Here is a 9,540-nt window from a genome sequence, read left to right as displayed (position 1 = left end):
AAGGAGTGGATTTCACCTAGTTCTACTTCTTATGCTACTACTTTGGTGGTGCCCAAAGTAGACAACCATTGTTTATTTAGGACTTCTCTTTCTTTAGTTGTTCTAATAAAGCACCCAACCTTTGGTTTATATTGTTTATTAGATACATCTCAAGGTGTTTTATTTTCTATTTTTGATCTTAAGGGAAGTTCAAACTTCTTTGAACTTAACTTGACTACTTCCCTTCAAGACCAAATTAGAGTCTATGACTCTTTTAAACTCTTTACACCCTCATCCATGATGTATCTAACATATAATATGATCAAAGGTTGTCTAGGTAGTTTCCTTATTATATTCACTTTGTTTTCTTGTAGAAGCCTAGGTTACTAAATAGGGTACTTTAGGCAAGATACCTTAGAATGTAGGAGTACTTCACTAGTTTCTTATAGTTTTAGTATTTTAACATTTTTAGGATTTAGTTTTACACTTAGACTACACTATAGTGAGGATCCTATTATTATGCTTAGAGAACCCATCCATCCAAGTCTAAGAACCCTTGGTAGGACTATAGAAGGGATTCCTCATAGGGTGCACTTTCCACATGTATTATATGCATATTTTATTACTAATGCTTTGCTTCTTATTTTTGTAGGTGATGCTATCCTTGTGGAAGGGCCACGGGATTTGAGGACAAATCCTTTCGAAGGGGGAGGGTATGATGGAAATCTAATCCCCAAGGATCCATTTGGAATAGGTAAGACCAAGAAAGGTGAAGGTTGATCCAAGGAGGCTCACCCATGAAGACCATTGGGCCTTTAACTAGGTCCATGGTTAGGAAGCTAGAGAAGACTTCTAAAGAGGAGGTGCTTCAAAGACCTTTGCTCATCATGAGCATTGATTATAGTTCCTCTTATTAGTCTCTTAAGTTTCCATTGTACATACTTGTATAGTTGTTTTCTTGTACCTTGTATATAGTAGATCTTGTATAGGTGTATTTTTGCCTTTGTATTTGTGAGGCACTTTATTTCCTTTTTAGTAGCTATTGTATATTGTTTCTAGGGTAGGTTACTTGGACACTTGGACTCCATTTAACCTAACCTAGAAATACATTCTTTTCTTAGTTTTCTAGTAGTAGGATTGGGAGTGACATTAGCAAGCTAGAGAGTGCCATTAGCAAGCTAGAGAGTGTTACTAGCAATTTAGCCAAAAGGTGGTCCTAGGCTAAAATTTACATATTGGACTCATTTTACTCCTAATTTTTCATAGATTTGATTTAGCTAGGTTCCATTCACATTGGATAAACCTAACTAAACCAAATTAACAATTTCAAAACCGGTTGGAGTAAATTAATTCCAAAGAGCCACCCATCTAGATGTGTTCACACTTGTGTTCACACTTGTGTTCACACTTGTGTTCACACTTGGCCAAATTGCTTGGTTCTTCTCAAGCTTAGAAGCTTGAAGCACAAGCTTCTCCTTAGCTTGCTTACTAAGCAAGCTAAGTGAGTAGCTTGCTCTCCAAGCCTCTAGACCATGGATGGTTAGCTAGACCTTACCATGGTTCCTAGTGAACCATGGTTAAGACTAGCTTGCTCTCCAAGCTTCCTACTCCTATATTTTCGTTTTTCCTTCATTGTAAAACACTTTTGATGTAATTGAGATTGTATATTCTGAATAGAGTTCAGATTTCTCTCTTCCAAAAGTCCCTAAACCTCTTTGAGTTCATCCAATTCTCTTATCCCTTCATAGAAGAGTGTGGTGAGAATTGAAGGGGCTTATCTCTTCAACAAGGAGTGGCGCCTCTTGGGAGAGTTTCTCCACCAACCGTGGTGGTCTTAAGGCCTCCTCCTCCATAGGAGACCTTAACCAAGCATAGGAAGAATCAAGGAGTTCAAGATCTAGGGAGGAGCTTGAAGGAAACTCAACATCAATCCGGGTCTCCAACAAGTTTTCCATCAATAAACAACATCATTATGCATGGTAGCAAAGGTTGTCCACCCAATGTTAGTTAACATGAAATTGATATCAGCACGTAAACCCAACTTACGAATAAATGGGAAGTCGAGATACCTGGTAGGATGGATAGTGCGGAAGCGTAATACCTCGTTCCGCTCACGCTGTTCATCGTTCCGATAGAACCTCGGAGGAAGGTGCGGAATTTCACTTGCTTCTTCCTCGTAACTGTGGGTATCGGAAGCGGTGGAGGACGAACCAACGGTACGGGTGCGCTTGGGAGCCATGGATGAACGGAAGGAGTGAATGTGGGAGGAAGAGGGAAGAAGAGGAAGAAGAAGTGAGAAGCTAGGGTTTGGGAGAGAAGAAAAGAGAGAATGGGCAGAGTTCGTAAGTTTGAGAGAAGTGAGAATGTAAAAGGAGGGGGAAAAATATATAAGGGAAAGGGGAATTTCAAAAATCACGGGTTGTATCTGTTGAGCGTCAGCAGGGAATCACGGGCGTGATTGGAAATCACGGCCGTGATTCTCTTTGTGAGTTTTCAAAAATTCAAACAGAGGAGATCACGCCCGTGATTTATAATCACGGTCGTGATTCTCTCTGGGGTTTTCCAAAAATTTTCCAGAGAAGATCACGCCCGTGATTTAGAATCACGGTCGTGATTCTCTCTGGAACTCTGAAATTTTATTTTATTATTTTATTATTATTATTATTATTATTTTATTTTTTATTTTTTATTTTTTATTTTTTATTTTTTTTATTTTTTATTTTTTTTTCATGATGCTTGAGTAGGTTCCTGAAGAACCATAGAGTATAATTTTTCCAAGTGTTCCCCATGGAAATATAACTTCAATCTCTGTGCATTGACCTTGAATATGTCGCCTTTATCGTTTCTGATTTCTACAGCTCCATAGGGATATACTTTTTGAACTGTAAAAGGCCCTGACCATCTTGACTTCAATTTTCCAGGAAACAATCTGAGTCTGGAATTAAATAATAGCACCGAGTCCCCTTGCTTGAATTCTCTTCTATGTATATGCTTGTCATGCCACCTCTTTGTTCTTTCTTTGTAAATCTTAGCATTTTCATATGAGTCTAATCTGATTTCATCAAGCTCATTGAGTTCCAATTTCCTTTTTTCTCCAGCATCCTTTAGGTCATAGTTGAAGTATTTTATTGCCCACAAAGCCTTGTGTTCTAGCTCTACAGGAAGATGGCAAGATTTGCCATAAATCAGCCTAAATGGAGACATGCCAATAGGTGTTTTGTAAGCAGTCCTGTAGGCCCAAAGAGCTTCATCTAATCTTAAAGACCAGTCCTTTCTTGTTGTAGATACAGTCTTCTCAAGAATCTTTTTGATTTCTCTGTTGGATATTTCTACCTGTCCACTTGTTTGAGGGTGATACGGTGTACCAACCTTGTGAGTGACTCCATACTTTTTTAAGAGAGATTCAAACTTTCTTTCAATAAAATGTTAGCCTCCATCACTGATCACAGCTCTTGGGACCCCAAATCTTGGAAATATAATTCTTTTGAAGAGTTTAATGACAGTATTTGAATCACTCGTTTGAGCGGGAATCGCTTCTACCCACTTGGACACATAATCAACTGCAACTAATATGAACTTGTAACCTTTAGAACTTGGGAATGGTCCCATGTAATCTACTCCCCATACATAAAAAATTTCTACTTCTAAAATCCCATTTAATGGCATTTCATGTTTCCTAGATATATTCCCTGATCTTTGGCATTGGTCACAAGAATTTACCATCTTCCAAGTATCCTTAAATAAGTTTGGCCAGTAAAAACCATATTGTAGAATTTTAGCTGCAGTTTTTGACGTACTAGCATGCCCTCCATATGCGGAAGAATGACATGAGTGAATGATGTGAGGAGCTGCTTCTTCTGAGATACACCTTCTGTAGATACCATCTCTACACCTCTTATATAGGTAAGGTTCATCCCAAATAAAGCTGTTAAGGTCACTAAAGAATTTCTTCTTTTGTTGATAATTAAAGTCGTCAGGAAGGACTCCACATGCTAAGTAATTCACATAATCTGCATACCAGGGACTGTTTTTCACAACAACTGCTAAAAGCTTTTCGTCTGGGAAGCTGTCATTAATAGGGAGTTCCTCCTTTGTTGCTTGGTCTTGTGGAAGTCGAGAGAGATGATCAGCTACTACATTTTCTACTCCCTTTCTGTCCACAATCTCTAAATCAAATTCTTGTAAAAGGAGAATCCATCTGAGGAGCCTAGGTTTAGCATCCTTTTTATTAAAAAGATACTTTAGGGCAGAGTGATCTGTGTAAACAATAACCTTAGACCCCACAAGATAAGATCTGAACTTTTCAAAAGCATAGACGACTGCTAACAATTCTTTTTCTGTTGTTGCATAATTGGCTTGGGCTTCATCAAGAGTCTTGCTGGCATAGTATATAGCATGAACCTTCTTGTCCTTTCTTTGTCCCAATACAGCTCCTATAGCATAGTCACTTGCATCACACATGATTTCAAAAGGAAGGCTCCAGTCAGGAGTTTGCAGAATAGGAGCTGTAGTGAGAGCTTCTTTCAACCTGTAGAATGCATTCTTACAAAAAACATCAAAGTTAAAAGGTACCTCTTTCACAAGTAGATTAGATAATGGTTTAGAGATTTTTGAAAAATCTTTAATAAACCTTCGGTAGAAACCGGCATGCCCTAAGAAACTTCTAACACCTTTAACATCAATTGGAAGAGGCAATTTATCAATTACTTCTATTTTTGCTCTATCTACCTCAATTCCTCTCCCAGATATTAGGTGTCCTAAGACAATTCCTTCTTGTACCATAAAATGACATTTTTCCCAATTTAAGACTAAATTCACTTCAGAGCAACGCTGCAATACTTTAGTTAGATTTAATAGACAGTCATCAAAGGAAATACCATAAACTGAAAAGTCATCCATGAAAACTTCCATCTCTTTTTCTAATAAATCACTAAAGATTGCAGTCATACATCTTTGAAAGGTAGCAGGTGCATTACATAGGCCAAAAGGCATTCTCCTATAAGCAAAAGTACCATAGGGACATGTAAAAGTAGTTTTCTCTTGGTCTAATGGATGAATAGGGATTTGATGAAAACCGGAGTATCCGTCCAAATAACAAAAGTATGAATGCATTGCTAACCTTTCAAGCATTTGATCAATAAAAGGTAAGGGAAAGTGATCCTTTCTAGTGGCATTATTTAATTTTCTATAATCAACACACATACGCCACCCAGTCACAGTTCTTGTGGGAATTAATTCATTATTATCATTTTTAACTACTGTCATCCCACCTTTCTTAGGAACCACATGAACTGGACTTACCCAAGGACTATCAGATATAGCATAAATTACCTTAGCATCCAATAATTTCAAAATTTCTTTCTTTACCTCTTCTTTCATCTTGGGATTTAGTCTTCTTTGAGCTTCAACAGAAGGTTTGGATCCTTCCTCCAAGAAGATGCGATGCATACAAAATGAAGAACTAATTCCCTTTATATCAGCCATAGTATATCCAATAACTTTTCTAAATTTTCTCAACTCATTGAGAAGTTTTTCAGTTTCTTTTTCATTTAAAGCTGAATTTACTATGACTGGATAAGTGGAATTAGCCCCCAAAAACTCATACCTTAAAGATGAAGGAAGTGGTTTAAGTTCTAACTTTGGAGAGTTTTCTTCTTGCCAATCTGTTGAAGACTCAAGAAGACTTTCTACTAGAGGATCTTTTTCTTTACACGGGGGACTTGAATCGATCAAGCAAGCATAATTAGGTTGAATCCCCTCAAGATCTATGTGCTTTCCTCCAACTAGAAAATTCTCCAAGGGATCCCTCAAAATAGATCTCATGACTTCTTCCTCCATGTCTTTAGGCAATATATCAACCCTGCAGCAAATATTTTCAAGAGAAGGTTGTCTAACAGATTTAGCAATATTAAATTCCATTGTTTCATCATTAATGGATAAGGACAATTTTCCATGTCTGACGTCTACTATCACGCCTGCTGTAGCCAAAAATGGTCTACCTAGTATGATTGGTATTTGTTTGTCCTCTTCCATTTCTAAAACAACAAAATCTCCCGGAATTAAAAATTTACCTATCTTAACTGGAACATCTTCTAAAATTCCTATGGGATATTTTATAGATCTATCTGCTAACTAGATTGACATTGCTGTAGGCTTTAATTCTCCCATATCTAATTTCTTGCAAATTGATAAAGGCATTAAACTGATACTTGCCCCAAGGTCACATAAGGCTTTTTCAAACCTTAGATTTCCAATGAGACAAGGTATAGAGAAACTACCAGGATCCTTAAGTTTTTTGGGCAAATTATGATGGATCAATGTAACAGTCTCTCTATCATCCAATTTCCTTCGGTTAGCTAAAAGATCCTTAAGAAATTTAGCATATGTAGGCATCTATTGTAGAGCTTCTACAAATGGAATGTTTACATACACTTGTTTGATCATATTTAAAATTTTTTCAAATTGTCTATCAAGTTTAGTCCTTGCTAACCTTTGAGGAAAAGGAATTGGAGGGTGATAAACAGTTTGAGGCTTTGATGAAGATACTTTTTCTTTTTCTAATCTCTCTTTTTCAGGTTTTTCAACCATAGGAGAAGCGTCTTCATCAATCTCAATATTATCATTTTGATTAGACACAGGTCTGTCTAATTTCTTCCCACTCCTTAAAGTAACAGCATTAACATTTTCAGCTGGGTTTGCAACTGTTTTACCTGGGAACTTACCTGGAGAATTGTTTGAACTAGGCATCAACTGTGCAATTTGATTTTCCAGCATCTTGTTGTGGAGAGTAATATTCTCAACCTTGACAGCAAGGTTTTGAATAGAATTTGCCATTGAATCATTGGTCTGTTTTTGATTAGTGACAAAATTCTCCATAAGGTTTTCTAATCTTGAAACACTTTGTTGAATTGAGGGTGTCTGTACTGGATTTCCTTGCCCATTAATGAAGTGATTGGACGGACGGAAATTAGGTTGCTGATTGCTACTTCCTTGAACTGGGTTATTCTTCCAAGAAAAGTTAGGATGATTCTTCCAACCAGGGTTGTATGTGTTGGAATATGGATTACTCTTCTCTCTTCGAGGAGTGTCATAGAAATTATGAGAAGCTGCCACTTGTTCAGTAGTATCTTCTTTTTCTCCAGTAAAAATTGAGGTACAATCTACTGCAGTGTGCCCTTGTTCCCTACAAAGGTCACATACTTGATTTGTAGCCACTGAATTAACCTTAGCTTTTTCCATCTTGTCTAATCTTTGATTAAGAGTATCAAATTTTGCTAAGAGTAACTCAATATTGTTCACTTCATATCGCCCCGGAGTTCCTTTCCTTGCTGTGACTTCTCTTTCACTGTATTGGCTGTGATTTGAGGCTACATTTTCCAAAATAATCATGCAGTCATTAATAGGTTTCCCCATGAAAGATCCTCCAGCTGCTGAGTCTAATATCATGGTGCTTTGTTGGTCCAATCCTTCAAAGAAAAATTGGATGGTAAGCCAACGGTTGAAGCCATGTTGTGGGCATGCTTGAAGATATCCTTTGAACCGCTCCCATGCTTCATAAATAGTCTCTCCAGTGCCTTGTTGGAAATTAGTGATTTTCTTCCTCAATTCTTTAGTTTTAGAAGGAGGAAAGAATTTCTCTAGAAAAGCTCTTTCACATAATTCCCAAGTTGCTATCTTTTCTCTAGGCACTGTTCTTAGCCACACCTTTGCCTTATCTCTCAAGGTGAGTGAGAATAAGCGGAGTCGCATTCCATCAGAAACTTCATCATCAAATTGCTGGGTCTCACAGATTTCCAAGAACCCCTCTAAGTGGTCATTAGGATCTTCTGATGGTAGTCCTCCAAAGGTGTTCTGTTTGAGCATATTCACCAGAGAAGCTGGTACAGTAGCTCCAGTTTGCATCTCCCCTCCAGGTATCCCACGAGCTACGGGTGCAGAGTAATCCCGAAGCGGTAAATTATCTCGTTGTGCAGCCATGTCAAATTCTCTAGAAAGGTTTCTTTTCCTTCTCAGGAGAGTTCTTTCAATCTCAGGATCAAGTGGTGTTGGTTTCCCAAGACGTAGAGATCTCTTTTGCATTAACCCTAAGGCACCAAAAAAAAAAAAAGAAAGTGACCCGTGAAATCTGAATTGGAGAAGTAACACTAAAAAAATAAATTATTTATTTATTTAATAGTTTTTTTTTTTTTTTTTTAAATTCGAATTAAAATAATTGTAATTTAAATCAAGAGACGTAGTCCCCGGCAACGGCGCCAAAAACTTGATGTATGGAAGACCGCAAGTGTACGGTTGTCGTCAAGTAATAAATATCGAATCACAGGGACTACTTGTTTGACCTAGAATTACTAGTATTTTAATTTGAATTTTAAAACAGATGGAATTTTTGTTTTGAGATGATAAGATCAGATTCGATGGTAAAAGAGATAGTAATGCAATTAATGAATAAGATAAAACTTTAAGATAAGATAAGGAGATTTCCGGGAATCTAGGGTTCGCACAAAGAGTTCCAACATTATTGAATTATTATTTTCATTAATTAATTCTATTCCATCTTGAAGGTAGTCTTAACCTAATTTAATCTTTGCACCTTCTCAGGCTACGAGGACATGTTTAATTAAAATTAATCTCTACTCTCGTGGTAATTACGTTCAATTAAACCCATTAAGATCTTTGTTAATCTATTGCTCCTCGAAAGCTTAAATCAACTCTCGTGATTTAACACTCAAGTCTGTTCCTTTAGGTTCCGATAATTAGGTTCTCCTCTCAGTTCATCCCTAATTATCTATGATTATGAAAATTAAGATTAATTGTTTATCATAATTATAATCAAGTTCTCCTCTCAGTTCATCCTTAATTAATGTTATTATGAAAACAATAATATTAAAGTTCATATATACAATATAAAAGAACAGATCAAGAATTGGAATAAAATTAAGAAACTGAATAATGCATTAATAAAGAGGTTCTCAGAGGCTAAGCCCTGATCCCAGAAAAAGGGAAATTACTCACAGGAGTTCATAGTAGTTCTCCAAGAAAAAAAAAAGAATAAAAGAAAAGCAAACCTTAGAGTCGATGGCACAGGCACCCAACCTTCTCCAAGTGTCAAAAACTAAAAAACTGTCTCCGAAACAAAAATCCCCGTTCTAGGCTAACCTCATCTAATTTATAACCTAAAAGGGTAAAAAGGTAAAACTACCAAGATAAAAATTACAAAGATAAAATAAAAATAAAACATAAAACTTAAAAAGCTGGGACGCGAAGTGAATCACGGCCGTGACTGAGAATCACGACCGTGATCTTCTCTGGAGCACATCTATGAAGGGTCAGTGGCGTTCACGGGTGTGATTGGGAATCACGGTCGTGATTTTCTCTGGTGAATCACGGGCGTGATTTAGAATCACGGGCGTGATTTAGAATCACGGCCGTGATTTAGAATCACGGCCGTGATTTTCCCTGTAGCTCAGCATTTCCTCTTTAATTCTTAAATCTTGATCCTGCTCAGAGAAAACACAACACATACCAAGAAAAGCATAAAATAGGAAAATGATATAAAAATTTATT

At 37.0% G+C, this 9,540-nt stretch overlaps 1 non-coding gene across 1 annotated transcript; it reads left to right on the top strand.

Annotated features, from left to right (window-relative positions):
- The first annotated feature begins 7,480 nt into the window (after positions 1–7,480).
- LOC145949442 (small nucleolar RNA R71) lies at positions 7,481–7,587 on the top strand. Its single transcript, XR_014427649.1, has one exon. It is a non-coding gene; the product is annotated as a small nucleolar RNA R71 (small nucleolar RNA).
- The last annotated feature ends 1,953 nt before the right edge of the window (positions 7,588–9,540 follow it).

Source organism: Cajanus cajan, chromosome 6 (assembly GCF_000230855.2).
Source record: "Cajanus cajan strain Asha chromosome 6, NIPB_CcT2T_4, whole genome shotgun sequence".
Taxonomy (NCBI): domain Eukaryota; kingdom Viridiplantae; phylum Streptophyta; class Magnoliopsida; order Fabales; family Fabaceae; genus Cajanus; species Cajanus cajan.
This window is presented reverse-complemented; position numbering and strand designations above follow the sequence as displayed.